This window comes from Podarcis bocagei (assembly GCF_964188305.1).
Source record: "Podarcis bocagei genome assembly, chromosome: W".
NCBI lineage: Eukaryota > Metazoa > Chordata > Lepidosauria > Squamata > Lacertidae > Podarcis > Podarcis bocagei.
The window spans coordinates 61,323,962-61,341,176 of record NC_138131.1 but is presented as its reverse complement, the minus strand read 5'-3'; positions in this window follow the sequence as shown (position 1 = coordinate 61,341,176).

Below are 17,215 nucleotides of genomic sequence, written 5' to 3'. Positions count from 1 at the left end.
CGTCCGATAGAGCAGTGGGAGCGGTCCTGCTGCAGAGGGACCCACAGGGGGTCTGGAGGCCGGGAGCGTTCTACTCCAGAAAGCTCAGCAAGTCGGAGCAGAACTACACCATCTGGGACAGGGAGTTGCTTGCCATTCATGCAGCTTTCAAGGCGTGGAGGCACTTCCTGATCGGCGCCAAGCACACGGTGCAGGTCTGCACGGACCACAAGAATCTGGAGCACTGGCGCACGGCGAAGTTCCTGAACCAGAGGCAGATACGTTGGGCGGAGTTCTTTGCTGACTTCGATTTCCGAATAGAGTACGTCCCAGGCGACACCAACATCACGGCGGATGCACTGTCCCGAAAACCGCAATACCTCGAAGAGGTTACGCCAGCGGCAGCCATGCACATCATCGCGCCAACAGCGTGGGCGTGCGCTTCAGCCACAGTAGACCTGGATGCGGTGCGGCGGGCGTTGCAGGACGACTCATTCGCGCAGGCGAAGATGGCCGAGGTGCACAAGGGCACGGCGAAGAGCGACGAGTTCCAGATACGAGACGGCTTGCTCTTACGTAAAGGGGCCATCTACGTGCCGGGAGACGAACTTCGCGCCAAGGTACTGCAGCAGTTGCACGACGCACCCACGGCCGGGCACTTTGGCACAGAAAAAACGGTGGAATTAGTCGCAAGGGACTTTTGGTGGCCCAGACTGAGAGGGGAAGTCGCGGACTACGTCGCGAGGTGCGACACCTGCCAGAGGGCCAAACCAGTGCACAAACCGCCGGCGGGACTGCTGGAACCGCTGCAAACGCCCTTTGAACCGTGGGAGAGGGTGGCCCTGGACTTTGTCACGGATCTACCCAGCTCGAGGGGCAAGACAGCTGTACTAGTGGTGGTGGACTTGTTCACCAAGATGGCACATTTCATACCGTGTGCGAAGGTGGCCACGGCAGAACAAACAGCCAAACTGTTCATAGATCACGTGTTCAAAGTGCACGGGCTGCCGCGGTCTATACTGTCTGACCGCGGCCGCCAGTTCATCTCGAATTTCTGGCAGAAGCTGATGGGCTTCCTGAACGTCAAGATCAACCTGACATCAGCGAGACACCCGCAGACCAACGGGCAAGCGGAGAGGGTCAATGCCATCATGCAGCAGTACCTGAGATGCTATGCCAATCAACAGCCTGCGACGTGGGTGGATTACCTGCCGCTCGCCGAGTTCGCCTACAACAACACGAAGCACGTGTCCACGGGGGTGACGCCGTTCTTCGCCAACAATGGGAGGAATCCCAGAACCTTCCCAGGACTGGACAGAGTGGGGGAAGGGGAACCCCAGACGGCGGACGCTTTCGCGTCTGAGTTGCAGGAGGTCCACGATCAACTTCGACGGCAGCTGGAGCTAGCGAAGCATGCATACAAGGTGCAAGCTGACAAGCACAGGCGGGTTGGCGAAGAGATCCGAGTGGGAGACTGGGTCTGGTTGGCAGCCCACGCAGTGCCGACCAGATCGTTAGCCAAGAGGAAGTTGGGGCACAAGCAACTCGGTCCATACCAAGTCGAAGCGCAGATCAACCCAGTTGCTTTCAGGCTGGTGCTACCGGAGGGTTCCAGGATGCATCCGGTGTTCCACAGGTCGGTGCTCACTCCCTACAGGGCACCTCACAGGTTCCAGGAACCAGGAACGGCACCGAGTCCGTCTCAGGAGCGGACGGAGGCGGGGAGATTGCCGCAGCAGGACCCCATCAACGAAGTCACGGAGATTTTGGACTCCAGATGGGGGGAAGACGGAGTAGAATACCTCCTAGCCAGAGAGGGCACCCGGGCCAGTGCTAATAGCTGGGTGCCAGACTACGCTTTGGAGGAACCCCTGCTCAAGGACGAGTTTCATGCCCTTTTCCCACACAGACCCATGCCAGCAGGCTTCTTTGACGACTGGTTGTTCACGCCCACACTTTCCTCCAGCACGTTCCATGGATTCGACTCGGACGGGGAGCCCGCACAGGGCACACGTTCCCCAGAGGGGTCACCGGAGGGTTCGGCGTCCGACACCTCGTATTGGTGGGACGATCGGCCAGAGGAGCAGTGGCGCCGGAGGTGGCTGGAGATGCCAGGTCAAGCGACCGACGCAGAGACTGACATGGACGTGTGCGGGGAGGATCTTGGTTTCGAGCACGGCGGCACTGAAATGGAGGCGGAGCAGCTCACCGTTGACGAACGCGAGGAGGAAGACTCGGAGGTCTTCAGTTGGCGGCCAGCGACGAGGAGCGAACTGTATCCGGCATTCACTCCCGTGATGATGGAGCACCCAGCAACCACCCTTGAAAGCGGGGAGGGGGGAAGGGGGGGCTTCGAGGGGGGGATGGATGTCAGGGGTTCAGGAGCAGAGACGCAGAGAAGGGAGGAGACAGAGAGCGAGGGGGAGGAATACGAAGGAAAGATGAGTGGGGATGACGACCCGAGATCACCGAGCCTGTCCAGTGAGTCCGAGGATTCCCAGAAGGGAGCGCCAGCGGTCAGAGCAAGGGGGGAAAGCAGGGGGACACCCCAGGAAGAAGGGTCCAGAGAGGGATCAGAGAGCAGCAGTTGGAGATGGGGACCCACGTGCCCAGCCGGGAGCAGCGGGGAGAAAGGGGACCAGATATCGGGTTCCGGAGGCTTTCAGAAGGAGGGAGGGCATGAGTCAGGAGTAGTCACGCCCACCTCGGGGAGCGACGAAACGATCAAGAGGAAGGTAGGGAGTTGGGCGCGCGCGCCAAGTTCAAATGTAGCGGAAGCTGGCGCAGTAAGCAGCCCAGAGAGTGAGCCAGGTCCCAAAGCCCGCCGCAAGGAGGCGGAAGGGTCAGGGGGGTCCGCGTCAGAAGAGAGTAGGAAAGAAGAGACCCCGGGGGGCAGAAGGACCCAGAGACGGAAGGAAAGGCGCAGGAGGTGGAGCAAGGCTAGGGTATTAAACTGGTGTGCTAGAGGCGGAGACTCAGACGGGTCTTCGCCGGTCTGACCTAGAAGAAGTAGGGCTGCACATTGCAGTTTGGAAATGGAACCTGTAATCTAATAAAGACTCTTTTAACGTGAACGCTGGCTAACGTGGTCCTATGTGAGCTGGGACTGGGTGGCAGCCCTGACAGGTACAATCTGCATTTAGACTACGTGTAAAAACAACTAGAGTTAAAAAATTTGTAGGAGACTGCTTGATCACATTTAAAGAAAGGGAAATGAGAAATATGATTCTGCAAAAAAATAGAGAAAAAAGACTGAGCATTAATGGGAACTACATAATAATCTTTAAAGACATACCAATTAGATTACTGAGACGCAGAGAGCCGTATAAAGCATTGGTGCAGACGCTGAAGAAAAATAACATAGAATTCAAATGGGAGTTCCCGGAAGGTATTTCATTCATTTACAGAAGCAAGAGGCATAGACTGATAAGCCTAGAAGAAACTGGAAAATTCCTGAGAAAATATAAAGAACTGAGATCAGAAAAAGAAGAAGATAAAGGAGAAGAGGCAGCAGGAGGCGCAGACTCAGGGGAAGAAACAAGAAAGACATCAGGAGAAGAAGAGGAACAGGAGGAAGAAGAAACAGCTAAATTATAAAAGGAGAAACAAATCTATTTAAATTTAAATCACCATGGCGTTAAAAATTTGGAACTGGAACATTAATGAGATGAATGAGGAAAAAAAGGAATAAAATTGAACAAATCTTAAAAAAAGAAAACCTGGACATTATTTGCCTACAAGAGACACACGTAGCAAGAAGACACAAAAGAATATTGATTAATAAAAGATTAGGAAATGAGTTTATATCCTCAGATAAAGATAAAAAAGAGGAGTGGTCATCTATGTCAAAAACCAAATTGAAGCTCAACAAATTTTTAAAGATGAAGAAGGAAGGATAATAGCGGTCCAAATCAAATGGCAGGGAGAAAATCTAATTATAGTCGGGATCTATGCACCAAATGGTAATAAGTCTGAGTTTTACAAAATTCTGGAAGAAAAACTATCTGAATATGTAGATCAGAAAATTATAATATTGGGAGATATGAATGCAGTGGTGTCATTGGAAATGGATAGACTCAGAGATGGAAGAAGTAAGGAAGGGAAGTTACCTAGAACTTTTTTTTCATTGGTTAAAAATTGTAATTTGATAGATATCTGGAGACTTAGACACCCACTGGAAAAACAGTTCACTTATTACTCTGAGCCGAACCAGTCAATGTCCAGAATAGATCAGATTTGGATTTCGAATGAATTAACGCCAAGAACTCTTCGGGTAGAAATCCAAGCCAAAATGATCTCTGATCACAACCCAATAAAAATGAAACTAAAAGGTTTGGAAGAAAGAACTTTTAGGTGGAGAATGAAAGACTACCTTTTAGACGACCAAGAAATTGTTGAAAAAGCACAAAAAAGGTTGACGGAATAGTTTATGGATAATTTGAATAAAGGTACAAAAATAAAAGTGGTTTGGGATGCAAGCAAGGCAGTGATGAGAGGTTTTTTCATCCAGCAGAATGTCATTAAAAATAAGGGTAGAGAAAAAGGGGAAAAAGATATTTTGAAGCAGATAATGGACAATGAGCAAAAATTAGTTAAAAAACCTAATAAGAGAATAAAAGAAAACATTAAAGCTTTGCAATCCCAGTTTGCAATGATAATAAACAGAGAAGTGGAATGGAATATTAAAAAACTAAGACAAAGAAGTTTTGAATTTGCAAACAAATCAGGAAAATTGCTGGCATGGCAAATCAAAAAAAGAAAGGAACAAAACACAATAAATAAAATTGTAGTGGATGGAGAAGAGATAACTAACCCTAAGGAAATAAGGAAGGGTTTCTTGGATTATTACAGAGGATTATATAAAAACAGAGAGAAAAACAACTTGAGGAAAATAGAAAGATTTCTGAAAGAAAAAAAGATGCAGACGATTCCGATAGATAAAAAAGAACAACTGAATACCCCAATAGAGATAGAAGAAATAAAAGAAGTAATAAAAGAATTAAAAAGGGGGAAAGCTCCAGGTCCAGACGGATTCACCGCTAACTACTACAAAGAAATGAAATTCGCATTGATGACACCATTGAAAGAAGTAATGAATAACATCTTAAAAGAAAGAGAAATACCAGAAACATGGAAAGATGCATTTATTACATTAATTCCGAAACAGGACTCAGATTTATTGCAAGTTAAAAATTATAGGCCGATCTCACTATTAAATATAGATTATAAATTTTTTGCAGGAATTCTGGCGAAAAGAATGAAAAACATATTGTTAGAAAGCATCCACGGGGATCAAGCGGGCTTCTTACCTGGCAGGTAAATGAAAGATAATATAAGAAACATAATATAGTAGAATATCTGTCTGCCAGGAGTGAGAAGCAAGCTATAATGATGTTCGTGGATGCAGAGAAGGCATTCGACAATATAATTTGGGACTTTATGTTAAAGCATCTGGAATATATGGAGGTTGGTAAAGAATTTTTCAACGGAGTAAAGGCAATTTACACAGAACAAAAAGCAAAACTGATTATAAACAATGTGGTATCAGAAGAAATAAAGATAGCAAAAGGAACAAGACAGGGATGCCCACTTTCCCCATTGTTGTTTATAACGGTGTTGGAAGTCCTCCTGAATTCAATAAGACAAAATAAGAAGATAAAAGGAATAACAATTGGCCAAAATGAATATAAAGTCAAAGCGTTCGCAGATGATTTGGTAATAACGATAGAAGACCCGACGAGTTCAATAAATGAGGTACTGGAAGAATTCGAACAATTTGGTAAAGTGGCAGGCTTCAAATTAAATAAGAAAAAGACTAAAATAATTGTTGGGTCTGGAACTTAACAGGTTAAGTTGTTCCCATGATGCCACACCATTCTGACGTCAGTTTTCGAAGCTGGGAGGAGATTGGGAGGAGTTTGCCATTCTCACTCTATGCTGTGAGGGGAAAGGAGCAGTCTTATAATGGCTGCAAGCAGTCCTGGTTTTTCCGGAGATTTGTTGGAATAAACAACTGTAAATAGACAAACCTGTACTCTGTGTGTGTTTGTCTGGAAGCTGAGCCAAGATACTTGACAGTTTTACACCGCTGTGTTAAACTCTGCTGAGGCGTGACTGAGAGCTGCGGAGCGGAAGTGTGCCGGGCGGCCATAAATCGCTAATTGAGGATCACAAATCAATTAGCGGGGATCGCGGCTGACCAACAAAGTCCAAGAGGTTATGGGTAACCTTAATCACCGATCGTAAAACTGTCACGGGAGGCTGCCGGGAGCTTTGAAATCTGCGGTGTCGAGCAGAGAAGCACGGCAGGAGGCGGAGGCAAGCAAGCAAGCAAGCTGAAAGACGCAGAGATTTGCCTGTGTTGCTGAGAGCTGAGAGCAGCAAGGCATCGTTTCTCCAGGGACAGAAGCCAGAGGAGCTGGTGATTTTGTAAGTACAGCTTGGAGCCCCTTGGGAGAACGGGAGAACATGGCAGATGGCCAGGAGGTGTTTCAAGCTCCGTTTGAACAGCTTGAGGAACTCACCACCCAAGCGTGGGATACCTGGGCAAGAAGGGTGAGAGCGTGGTTTTTGGCCACGGAAGTTTGGGACATTTCCCAGAGAGAGCCAGTGGAACTGCTGGTGGACAGAGATGACAGAGATGCAGGAAAGTCGCGATCTGTTTCTCTGGAGGAGAAAATGCAGAGGGAGAAAGCTATGAGAGCTGAGATCTGCATGTTGAGAGCAGGTGTTCATGCTAATTTGCAACATCACCTGGAAAGCATTGAATCTGCGTGTGAGGCTTGGCGAGTGCTGAAACGTCTGTGTGAAGACTCAGCAGAGGGCCAAGGGCAGATGGAAGCTGGAAGCCTAGAGATGGCTGGAGCCCCTGTTCCTGATGATTTAGCCTCAAGGAGTGCTAGTGAGCAAGTCGGGGGGCGGCAAATTCCAAAGGCAAGTTTGAAAAGTTTTCCACTGTGCCTGCTGGAGTGGCGTTCAGGGGGGGCGGATCTGGCAAGAAGTGCTTTTCCGGAAGAAGGAGGGCCAAGCCAGCTGAAAAGAGCCCCGGGCAGTGTTTTTCCACTCGTCGTTGCTACGTGTGTATTGCAGCGGGACATCTGCGTCGAGATTGCCCCCACCGGAGCAGAGCGAGGGCAGCTGCACAGGAAGGTTTCAAGGACACTTCTCATGGGAACCAGTCGGGTTTCCATGGCAACCGGTCTGGAAAAACAACCAGGCGTGGGACTGAGGCTGGTGGACGTGCCAGGTGCCAGGAAGAGACGTATCAACTCACGGCCAGTCTTGCTTTGTTTGAGCAAGGCGGTGGGACAAGCTCAGAGCTTAGTTTTGTTATTGACTCTGCAGCTAATTGCAATTTGATTCCAGAGACACCTGCTGTCGAGAGGTGGAATTGCAAGGCAATTCCGGCTGGGAAGACTGTTCTCTTTGCAAATGGACAGAAAAGAAATGTGACTAATGCTGTAAATGTGCATTTTTCTATTTTACAGGAGACGTTGGAGTGTTGTACTGTTCCTGGGATGCACCACTGTCTTTTATCTGTGCCTTATTTACTGAAAAAGGGATTTAAGGTTTGTTTTCAGGATGATGTCTGCACAATCTCCAAAGGAGGGAGGATGCTTGCCAAGGTTAAAAAGGGGCAGAATGATCTCTTCATTCTTAAAACGTCTCTGGAGGGTGATGGGAAGGTTGAGAAAGCACAAGCACTGCGTGCTACAATTCCCAATCATGATTCATGTGTCCATGCTTGGCATGCACGAACAGCTCATGGTTCTCTAGAAGAACTACAGGTGCTGCCGGAGGTTTCCAAAGGTTGTAAGATCTCAGAATGTGGATATGCTGTGAATTGTAAAACTTGCAAACTGGCAAAGGTAAAAGGATGCAGTTATCCAAAAGTAGAGAGGGTAACAACAAAACCTTTTGAACTGGTCCACGTGGATTTGTGGGGTCCTGTAAAGGAACCAAGTCTGGGAGGGGCCAGGTATCTGCTGACAATGCAGGAAGATTTTACGCAGAACACCTGGACTCACGGTCTCAAATCCAAGGATGATGCAGCACAGCTGATCAAAAGTTGGATTGAGGAGGTGGAACAAAGGTTTTCCACCAGAGTGCAAGCTGTCACAAGTGACAGAGGAGCCCAGTCAACAGGTTCTGCTTTGCAGAAGTTCTTTCGCAAGAAAGGGATACGTCACACAGTGACTTCACCCAATCAGAGAGGAGTGTCAGAGCTCCGATGTGAGGCTCTGGTCCAGGCTGCACAGGTGTTGCTGAAAGATTCTGGGTTACCTCCAAGGTTTTGGCTGGAGGCAATCAGGTATGTGAGCTTCACCTGGAATCGTACCTACAATTCAATGGTAGGTGACACACCATTTGGGTTGTTGCATGGCAGGAAACCCCAGATTCATTTTTTGCGTATGTTTGGGTCACGTGCATCTGTGTCAGTACCTGCTGCTTTGCAGGGGCCAGATGGATCCAAGTTCCGGAAAATGATATTCTGCGGGTATGAGCCAGAAGCACGTGCATGGAGGTTCGCATTTCCATCAGGTGATCAGAGTAAGTTACTGATCAGTACACACGCTGAGTTCTATGAGCAGGATAAAAAGTCACAAACTGCTGTCATGCGTGATGTGCTCTCAGAATGTCTTTCTGATTCAGAACAGGAAAATTCTGAGGGGGAGGAAGGAGAGGCTGAGTCTGATGATGACGATCAGGTCACTGACCAAAGTCAGGAACAGGAGGAGGTATCGGTAGTTTCTCCGCAAGATGTTAGGAGAACACCCAAAAGCGAGCCCAGTTCTCCTGTGAGTGTAATGGAGAGGATTCGTAAACGCTTTAAATCAGAGGGGGAATCCCGTGATGCTGAGGACACAGTTCCTGGTGGCAGTGAGTCAGAGGTAACATCTGAGTTTATGCCCAGAAGGTCTAGTCGCACAACAAAGGGCATTCCACCTGAAAGATACCAGGCAACAAGTGCGTGGGCAAGATTCGCACAGTGTGATTCTGGGAGTGTTGAAGGGGTTCAACAGGTGCCTGGGAAAGATGCCGGGAAGGGGCACAAGGCAAAGGGGAAGGTGTTGAACTCAAAAGGGTCTTGTCAGAATGTGCGGCAAAGGGGGGTGTTGGGTCTGGAACTTAACAGGTTAAGTTGTTCCCATGATGCCACACCATTCTGATGTCAGTTTTCGAAGCTGGGAGGAGATTGGGAGGAGTTTGCCATTCTCACTCTATGCTGTGAGGGGAAAGGAGCAGTCTTATAATGGCTGCAAGCAGTCCTGGTTTTTCCGGAGATTTGTTGGAATAAACAACTGTAAATAGACAAACCTGTACTCTGTGTGTGTTTGTCTGGAAGCTGAGCCAAGATACTTGACAGTTTTACACCGCTGTGTTAAACTCTGCTGAGGCGTGACTGAGAGCTGCGGAGCGGAAGTGTGCCGGGCGGCCATAAATCGCTAATTGAGGATCACAAATCAATTAGCGGGGATCGCGGCTGACCAACAAAGTCCAAGAATAATGACAAAGAATACAGACTTAAGTGTAATTGAAGAAGTGCAACAACAAACAGAGATAGAGGTGGTCAAAAAGGTGAAATATTTAGGAATATGGATAACCCCGAAAAATATAGATTTATTCAAGAATAACTACGAGCCGGCATGGAAAGGAATAAGAAAGGACCTCGAGGTGTGGGGAAAGTTGAAACTGTCATTTTGGGGTAGGATATCTACAATTAAGATGAATGTGCTCCCAAAAATGTTGTTTTTATTTCAGACTATCCCTGTAATTAAGGGAACTAAGATATTCAAAGAATGGCAAAGAGAAATCTCAAAATATATCTGGCAGGGCAAAAGGCCGAGAATTCAGTTTAAGCTTTTAACAGACGCAAAAGAAAGAGGAGGTTTTGCCCTGCCAGATTTGAAACTATATTATGAGGCTTCGTGCCTTTGCTGGTTGAAAGCATGGATAAAATTGGAAAAGAAGGAACTGTTAGACCTGGAGGGATTCGACAACAGGTTTGGGTGGCATGCGTACTTATGGCATGAGAAGAAGAAAATCCATAAGGGTTTCGAAAGCCACATCTTTAGAGGTCCCCTGATTGAAGTGTGGGAAAGGAATAGATATTTATTAGAACCTAAAGTTCCACACTGGCTATCCCCACTAGAAGTTATGAGCGTCAAGAAGAACAATATGAGAGGCAACTGGATTACTTACGATCAATTGTTATTCAAAGAAGGGGGGAAATGGAAAATGAAACCGTACGAACAGGTTAAAGAAAATGTGTTTGATTGGCTACATTGTTTTCAAATAAATGAAATGTTCAGGAAAGATATTAAAGACAGAGGATATGCTGATAAAGACTCCAAATTCCAGATTGAAATAATAAATAGCGATTATAAAACTTTATCCAAAATGTACAATTTGCTGCTAGAGTGGAATCTGATAGATGAGGGAGTAAAGTCGGTCATGATACATTGGGCCAGGGACATCGGACATAATATACATTTTGGAGAGTGGGGAAAATTTTGGAAAAAAACCTAAAATTTACGGCTTGTATGACGCTGAAGGAGAATATAATGAAGATGTTTTACCGATGGTATATAACCCCTGCAAAATTGGCAAAAATGTAAAAAACTTGTAATAAATGCTGGAAATGCAGGGAAAAAGAGGGGTCTTTCTACCACATGTGGTGGGAATGCAAAAAGGTAAAAGGTTTTTGGGAAAGTGTATATAATGAAATGAAGAAAATTTTAAGGTATACATTTGAAAAAAAAAACCCGAGGCCTTCCTGTTAGGAATATTAGGAAGGGAGATAAAGAGTAACGATTGTAAATTGTTTCAATATGCAACGACTGCAACAAGAGTCCTCCTGGCCCAAAACTGGAAACAACAGAAAATACCGACAGTTGAGGAATGGAGAATGAAACTGTTAGATTACGCGGAGTTGGATAGATTGACGGGAAAAATTAGATACTTAAGAGACCAGAGGTTCATTGAGGACTGGGGGAAATTTGTGGAACATCTGGAAAATATAAGTGAAGGACAGATAATGCTAGTGGGGTTTAAAAGAGCACTGTGAAAAATGTAGGAGTATTGTCTAAAGAGAAATGGAAGTAAGGAGTCAAATAATGTCAATATAAATTATGAAATGCGTAATTTAAAAAATGACTACGGATGGACTTCTGGAGGCGGCGCAAAACGGTAATGGCGGTCCCCTTTGCGCTGTGAAGGGGAGCTCCGCGGAAAAGGGTCGTCCGCTACGGCGAAGCGGAGACCCATAAAGAAAAACCACAGGTAGAGTGATCCTGTGGCCGTGGGACTCGGCGGGCACCAGAAGCGCCCCCCAAAACGAAGAAGGAACCCCGTAAGGGGCTCCGGAACGTGGAAGGGCTGGCGCGGTGCTGTGAGTTCATCGCTCTTTCTGCAGAAGTGAAGCCGTGCAGCTGCTGCCGATGAGCGCCGACCTTTTTTCCTGGAACATTTGATTCAAAACTACAAACCCGTGAGTAAGGGGAATTTAAGAATTTCGGGACTAAAGTGACTAAATTTGGTGAAAGCAGGAGACGCAACCAGGAAGTCCGTCTCCCTGCAGTGCTTAAAGAATTAAAGCAAAGAATTTGACAAGCTGGAATCTTTTTAAAGTGACTTTAGAAGTTTGGACTTTTGTGCAACATTTGAACTGGTTTCTAAGAGATTAAGAGAGTTAACTTTTGTTCTACTTTTGTTGGCTTTGGACTGGACTTTCCTCCCCCTTTTGTGGATTTATAAATGACGGAGAAGCCCAAATTCACGGGCTGCCAGTTTAAAAAAGAACTGTCAAACTGCTGAGACTGTTTAACTACTGAAAGTGTTACATTGGAGCGTTATAGTCTGGATACAAATGGGAAAACTGCTTCTCGCACATCTTTAGAGACTTTGTTTCAATTTTGGGAAAGCTCTGCATGCTAAAAGGGAGCTGAAGGATCCTTTCATTGCGGTTTAAAACTGTTTGGATTTTAATGGCGGAACAACTCTATTTTCTTTTCTGAGGCATCGTTACACTCCCCCTAGAGGATTTTGGACTTACAGCTGTCTGAGACCTGCTTTTTGTTTTTATTCTCTACTGCTTTGTTGTTTACTCTCTGGAATTGTGATTCCCATGGGACTTTACACAGCTTGACCTTGGCACGTAGACAGGACTGGAATGAGTGGTACGGGCAAAACAAGATTGGCTAAAGCGAAAGCTAAACATTTAGTGCAAACAACTTTGACTTCTCAGCCACGCAGATCATCTGTCCCAGCTGTTTTAGAGATACATGAAGGAGAAACCGAGCAGACATCATTAGAAGATATGGCTACAGGAGGATCTGCAGCTGTTTTAGAACAAATTTTAGAACAATTGGAAAGTTTAAATAAGAAAGCAGACGAGCATTCAGCCAAAATTGATCATGCTACAGCCAGTATCAGTAAATTGACTGAACAAGTTGCTCAACATACACAAGCAATTGGGAATTTACAGGAAGTAACTGCAGAAAACCGTAAATTAGCTGAGGAAGCGAATCAAAAAGCCGCGGAAGCCAATCGAAAGGCCGAAGCAGTACAGGTGGAGGTAAAACCTCTGCACAAACAGATAAGTGAACAGCAGGCCTACCTGTCTATGATGTCTATGATCGAACTGAGAAATAGGGAGAATAATCTCAGACTGAGAGCCATCCCAGAACTTGAACAGGGGGACTTAATAGGCTATCTGACATCAGAATTTTCAAAGTTTTGGGCTATTGGAGAAGACAAGGACTTTAAAATCGTAAGTGCTTTCAGACTGGGAAGATTGGTGAAGAAAGATAGATCCAGAGACTGTTTGATTATTTTGAGATCCAAGCAAGAGAGAGATAAAATATTAAGCCTTCATTTTGAAAAATCACTGGTTATTCAAGGCATTAGAGCAGAAATTTACAAGGATATTCCGAAGCAACTCTTGGACCTTAGATCTATATATACAGAATTAACAAGATTACTGAAAGGTAATTCAATTCCCTTTAGGTGGGAATTTCCTCAAGGACTATCCTTTAGCTTTAAAGGAAAGAAAATGAAAATTAAAACAGCAGAAGATCAAGACAAGTTTTTGAACGACCACGGAGAGGACCTTCAGAAAGGAATAGCAGGACCTGGGTCTTGGCCACCACCTCCACCTGTACCTGTACCTGCTCCTGCACCTTTGGGACCAGAGGATCAAAAGAAAGAGACGCCACCACCAAAGGAATAGCAGACTGATCCAGGATGTCTCTGCAGCTCCTTAGCTGGAATATTAATGGTGGGAATTCCCCGGAAAAAAGAAGAAGAATATTTCATGTATTGAAAAAAGAACAGTTGGACATTATTTGCTTGCAGGAAACGCATGTGACTAGGCTCCATAGAAAAGTGCTAATTAATAAAAGACTAGGCCAAGAATTTATTTCATCGGACAGAGTCAAGAAAAGAGGAGTGGTGATTTATGCAAAGGAGAGCCTGTCACCAAAATTCTTATTTAAAGATGAGCAAGGAAGAATCTTGGCAATCGAGATACAGACTCAAGGAGAAAAAAATTTAATATTAGGAATCTATGCACCGAATGAGGGGAAATCAGAATTTTATAGGAAGCTGCATGAGACAATGCTGGACTATCTGGACTATACCAACATCATTATGATGGGAGATATGAATGGGGTGGTCTCTACAAACATGGATAAGTCACAAAATCAAAATTTGACAAAAGACGGCAGACTACCTAAAACTTTTTTTGAGCTAACTGACAATTTGGACTTGATTGACATCTGGAGGACAAAGAACCCCCTAGGAAAAGAAGGAACATTCTTTTCTGAAGCACATCTGACATGGACAAGAATTGACCAAATATGGATAACTAGAGGACTGGCACCTAAGACTAGAAAAGTGGAAATCTGCCCAAAAACCTGCTCCGACCATAACGCTATGAAAATGGAAATGAGACTAATTCCAATCGGTTCCTTCAGATGGAAAATGAATGACACCTTGTTAAGAGATCAGGAGATTGTGAAGAAGGCCCACAAGACTCTAAAAGACTATTTTGAAATAAATTTGAATACTACAGTGGAAAAAAGAGTAATCTGGGATGCAAGCAAAGCTGTTATGAGGGGGTTTCTGATACAACAGAATACGATAAAGAAAAGACTTTGGAATGGGAAAAAGGATAAGATCTTGGAGAAGATAAGAGATGCTGAGAAAAAATTAAGATCAAAACCAAAATCACAGGAGGTTCTGAGAGAAATCAAATTCCACCAAGCACAATATGCTAAATTGATAAATCAAGAAGTTGAGTGGAAAATTAAATTAATGAAACAAAGGTCATTTGAATCAGCAAATAAATGTGGGAAACTGCTAGCATGGCAGTTGAAAAAGAGACAAAAACTGAATACGGTTACAAACTTAGAGAATGAAGGGAGAAACATCCAGAACCCTGAGGAAATTAGAAAATGCTTCCAGAGATACTTTAAACTGTTGTATTTGCAGAGTCCTGTACTCAGCGGAATGATGAGCAGTACGTGCCACATGCTTAACTTGCTTTATTTACAGTTCAATGTTGAGAAATTACAAACATTCATCTTGCCTCTGCAGGAGCAGAGAAGCAACCGTCCTTCTCCTCGGAACAAAAGAACACCGAGAGAACAGTGAAAAACAGGAAACCAGTGTACGTCACATCCAGTCTCCCATTCCCGTGGGAAAACCCAACAGTACTCTGACTGTGGAATGTAAACATTGTCTTGTGACAAGCACTTCGCTGCACAGTGAAGAGAGCAGAAACCAACATCCTCCCCCTTTCTGTGAACATCACTGGGCAGCGTGTTCGTACAATATCAGTACAAACCCAACTTCTGTACATAGGTACAGTGTTGATCCCTTGATGCAATCTTGGACAATACATCAGCAGGAATTTCATTACCTGGCATATAGGACACCGTTACGAGTCCCTTCTGAATATGTTCCCTAGCATGATGCAACTTCAATTGCAAGTGCTTCGTGCTTTGCTTACAACCTTCCAAATTCAGCAAAGCCAAACATGCTTTGTTGTCCTGGTAAACCTGGATTGGACATTTGACAGGAATTTTCATGTCTTTGTACAATTGTAACAACCATTCACAATCCTTAAGTGAATAAGACAGTGCATTCAATTCAGCTTCACAAGTACTTAAGCTAATTGTTGTTTGCTTCTTGCATGACCAATCAAATAGACCCTGATTGTACATGTAGCAAACTCCAGACATACTTTTCCTGTCTGTAGTGTCACTTCCAAAACTTGCATCTGCAAAAATCTCAAGACCACCAGACTTCTGATTATTAAATCTCAGTCTGTAATGCATAGTGCCTTTCAAATAGCGTGCTAAGCGTTTCAGAGCTTTCCAATCCTTAACAGTGGGATTGTTAACTTGTCTGCTTAGCAAATTACAGCTAACAGCAATGTCAGGTCTTGAACATCAAGGGCATCCTGATCAAATTTGCAGATGACACCAAACTGGGAGGGGTGGCTAACACCCCAGAGGACAGGATCACACTTCAAAACGACCTTGACAGATTAGAGAACTGGGCAAAAACAAACAAGATGAATTTTAACAGGGAGAAATGTAAAGTATTGCACTTGGGCAAAAAAAATGAGAGGCACAAATACAAGATGGGTGACGCCTGGCTTGAGAGCAGTACATGTGAAAAGGATCTAGGAGTCTTGGTTGACCACAAACTTTACATGAGCCAACAGTGTAACGCGGCAGCTAAAAAAGCCAATGCAATTCTGGGCTGCATCAATAGGAGTATAGCATCTAGATCAAGGGAAGTAATAGGGCCACTGTATTCTGCTCTGGTCAGACCTCACCTGGAGTACTGTGTCCAGTTCTGGGCACCACAATTCAAGAAGGACACTGACAAACTGGAACGTGTCCAGAGGAGGGCAGCCAAAATGGTCAAAGGCCTGGAAACGATGCCTTATGAGGAACGGCTAAGGGAGCTGGGCATGTTTAGCCTGGAGAAGAGGAGGTTAAGGGGTGATATGATAGCCATGTTCAAATATATAAAAGGATGTCACATAGAGGAGGGAGAAAGGTTGTTTTCTGCTGCTCCAGAGAAGCGGACACGGAGCAATGGATCCAAACTACAAGAAAGAAGATTCCACCTAAACATTAGGAAGAACTTCCTGACAGTAAGAGCTGTTCGACAGTGGAATTTGCTGCCAAGGAGTGTGGTGGAGTCTCCTACTTTGGAGGTCTTTAAGCAGAGGCTTGACAACCATATGTCAGGAGTGCTCTGATGGTGTTTCCTGCTTGGCAGGGGGTTGGACTCGATGGCCCTTGTGGTCTCTTCCAACTCTATGATTCTCTGATTCTATGATTCTATCTGGCAATGAAGTTTAGCTTGCCTAGCACACTTCTGTACAGTGTAGTGTCAGAAAATGCTTCTTCAGTGTCTTCTACCTGATAACCTGTTGTCATCGGTGTGTCTACAGGGTTAGCATCCATCAGGTTCAGTTTGTCTAACACATCAGCAATTTTCCGTGACTGGTGTACTAGAATGTTACCACTTTGATCTCTCTCTATTTCCAGAGATAGGTAGTTGTTTACCTCACCAAGATCTTTCATGTCAAAGTGCTCTTTCATTTGAGCTAGGGCGTTATTGTACATTGTGACATCTTTCCAAAAGAATAAAATATCATCAACATAAAACAAACAATACCGCTTCTTTTGCCCCTCCTCTTTGACAAATACACATGGATCAGCTTTCCCTTGTTGAAAACCTAGAGAAAACAATGCTTCAGTGAGTTTTGTGTGCCAACACCGTGCACTTTGTTTGAGACCATAAAGGGACTTCTTTAGAGCACAAACAAATCCCTGTTTTACCTGTACGCCATCAGGTGGAAGCATATAAAGTGATTCACCTAGAGAGCCGTACAAAAATGCTGTATTCACATCGTGGTGACTAATGTGTAGATTCTCCTCTGCAGCTAGCTTGAGCATAAGCCTAATGCTCTCATACCTCACAGTGGGTGAGTAGGTCTCGTGATAGTCTTCACCTGGTTCCTGTGCAAAACCTCTGGCTACCAATCTGGCTTTGTGTCTGACTATCTTGCCATTTTGATCTGTCTTCGTTTTGAAGACCCATTTGCTTCCAAGCAGTTTCATTCCTGGAACTACTGGAACTAGCTCCCATGTTTTGTTCCTTTCTAAGGAATCAAGCTCAGCCTTCATGGCATTTAACCATGGCTCAGCTT